The sequence below is a fragment of the Artibeus jamaicensis genome, unplaced genomic scaffold, assembly GCF_021234435.1.
Source record: "Artibeus jamaicensis isolate MK-2021 breed Jamaican fruit bat unplaced genomic scaffold, CSHL_Jam_final scaffold_1689, whole genome shotgun sequence".
Lineage (NCBI taxonomy): Eukaryota > Metazoa > Chordata > Mammalia > Chiroptera > Phyllostomidae > Artibeus > Artibeus jamaicensis.
The window spans coordinates 12,362,749-12,365,925 of NW_026522029.1; positions in this window are offsets into that span (position 1 = coordinate 12,362,749).

Genomic DNA, 3,177 nt, shown 5'->3' on the forward strand with positions numbered 1-3,177 from the left:
GGCCCACGGCGCAGGCGCGCTCACTCTGCCCGGATCAGGCGGGTCTCACTGACTGGCTGCTGAATCACCCATCTGTGCACAGCTACTTTCGGAGAGAGTTGAAGAAAGCAGCTGCCTCCGAGTCTTTAATCGCCACACTTGAACACCATAACTATTATTGTTCTTGTGTTCTCAATTCTAGCTAATTTTACGTAACATTGTATTTTATTTTATTTTTAAAGAGAGGGAGAGAAACATCAGTGTGTGGTTCCGTCCTTGCGCCCCCTACTGGGGACCCCGACCCACAATCCAGGCATGTGACCTGACTGGGAATTGAACTGGTGACCCTTTGGTACTCAGGCTGGCACTCAATCCACTGAGCCACACCAGCCAGGGCTTTTTTTAAAAAAATACATAACATTTTAAATGAAGTACCTTCACTGATGATTTTATTTACTACTCACAACAACCTTACATACCATTATTTGTTTATTTCAATGAAGAAAGAGCAGCCCTGGCTGGCGTGGCTCCGTTGGTTGGAGCATCGTCCCGTGGACTGAGGGTTGTGGGTTCAGTTCCCGGTCAGGGCACCTACCTAGGTTGCAGGTTCGATCCCCAGTACAGGAGGCAACTGATGGATGTTTCTCTTCACCTCAACCGCTCTCTCAAAAAAAGCAATGAAAAAATGTCTTTGGGTGAGGATAAAAACACATAAATAAATAAACCCTCATTTCTTAAAGAAGGAGCAAATTCTCAGAGAGGATGACAGCTGGCCCCGGGTCCTACAGTAAATGGCTGACCCATCTTCGCAGTCACCTTCTCCGTGGCACTGGCCCAGCCCAGGATCATCCACGTCCCAAACACGGCCTCTCCCGAAGCTTCCACCCTCCACCATCCCCCAGATGTGTATTCAAGATAAGTTGTTCCACAAAGGCGGTTCTTTTCTGGGCGAAGGGTGGGGGAGAGTGGGGGCGTGGGCACCGGAAGGGAGGGCGGGAGCCACATTGCCGAGGGAGTGTCTGCTGCGGACCTGCGCCGTGCCCAGCACAGGTCTGCACCTCAGGTCTCATAATGACGCTTCCCAGTAACAGCATCGGGGCAGGGCCGGGTTCGCGACACCTACGGGAGACCCAGCCCAGTGGCAGCTCAGACAACAGACTCTGCTGTGACTGACGGTCCTTAGCTGGTGTGGCGGCTCTGCCGTACTCTGTGCTTATGGACCCAGGCTCCTTCCCGCCTTGTGTCCTGCTGTCCCTTCGGCATCATGTCTGTCCCCACTGTCCAGGCCCACATTCCACACAGCGGGGTGGAGGGAAGAGAGGGCAGTCGTCTCTGATGGAAGATTCCCAGAGGCCGTTCGGGCCACTCCTTGTAATCGGGCTTCCTTTCCCTCTGCTCACTCACAGTCACAGTGTGCGTGGCAAAGGTCTGGCTGCGTCTCCCTTGCAGGGGTCACCTGGACAGTTCCCTCTGGACCCACCTCTCTCCTGCTCTAGACGCTCATTTTCACTCTTAGCATCTCCAGGTGACCGTGCATTTCTGTGACATCGGACAGACCAGGTCAGCTCTGAATTATTGATGCCACACCTGAGAGGGTTCCTCCTCCGCCCATCAAAACACCCCTGGCTCCTGTATCTTACAGCACGCCTCCCCAGTTTAGTGCGCGCTGAAGGTAGCGAGGCTCCTTGATGTTTGTGAGCTCAGAGGTAAATGATACAAATGCATCAAGAGGCAGTCTCGGGGGGGCGGGGAACAAAAAAACAAACAAAAAAAGAGGCAGTCCCAGGACTGAGGCCAAGGGCTCCGAGCACAGGCTGGCGCACCTGCTGGTCAGACACCGGCTGGAGAAGTCCAGGCCACTTGCTGAAACTGAGCAGGAGAATCTGGAGATGGTCCGGAGGACAGCCACAAAGACAATGGGAGCGTGACAAAATTAACTGCAGTTACAAAGAGACTTTCTTTCTATATTGGGCTCCCATGGATCTTGTGACCAGGCAGGGAGTGGGGAACAGCTGTTGTGGGTGCTGACAACCAGGACGGAAGCAATGTGAACGGGGGCAGAATTTAGGGCAGATGCTGGGGCGGAGTCGGGACAGCCCCAGAAGGGCTAGTGCTCAGCCCAGGCCGAGGAGGACACGCACCCTGTCCCCAGCCACCCGCACTCCCAGAGGAGCCAGCACCAGGCAGGAGACTTGCTGGCCCTGCTGCGGTTGAAGTTCACAGCTCGTTCACATGTTCTACGTATGTAGTCAGTAGCACTAAAGAACATGGTGAGAGAGGGATCTTTTAAATGGGATAGTAGTTTTTGAAATGCAGTAAGAAAGGAAAGGGGAAAAAGCCAAGGTTATAAAGTCTGTACAGAAGTTGCAAGAGTGCAATCATCCGGAAAAACCTAGCAACTTCATTTCCTGGAAAAATGCAGCCAGAGTGCCAACTGTGAGAATGAAGGCAAGGCCATGGATGGCAGGTGTGACGGGGTTCATATGAACTGCAGGGACGAATATAAATCGGCCCTCGACTAACCAGTGGGCATGTTAGATAGTCACAGGGGACAGAGAAGAGGTCACGGCTAGGCCAGCACACTGACAAGGCTGCAAACCAATGGCACCACAGATTGCACATGAACCTGGCCTTGGCCCCAGTGTGTTGCTGGCACAAGATTAGAAGGGCCGTGTGGGTTCCAGCGTCACTTGGACAGAGCAGGGCAAACTGTCACAGAGGTCGCATAATTTTTTAAAAAAACACCACTGTTATTGACAGCTGGGTTCCCTCCTAGGTTTGGGAATGTTAGAAATATTGATATGTAAATGCAAGGCATTTCACTTTTAATAGAATGGTATTATTTTCATCTGATGTCTCTCTTTGGTTGTAATTCTTCCCCTACTTCACCTCCCCCCCCACCTCCTTTCCTTCTTTCTGCAAAAAGCTGTATTCTTTCCATTTGGGCCATTGCAGGGAGAGGCTCCTGGGTGGTGAAAAAGCTGCCTTGTGGCTGCAGGCAGAGGCTCAGGCAGAAGCCAGACCCCAGGGGGACACAGAGGGGACCCTCCACGGGCTCCTAGTCGTGCTGGAGGGGAGCCTCTTAAAGAGACTGCGCCCAGCCCACGGAGGGGAGCCGTGTGGTTGCCCATCTTCCTGATGCGTTTCAGCTGCTGGTCCAGGAAGAGGCTCCGCAGGAAGTCACAGGGTCGAGAGGCT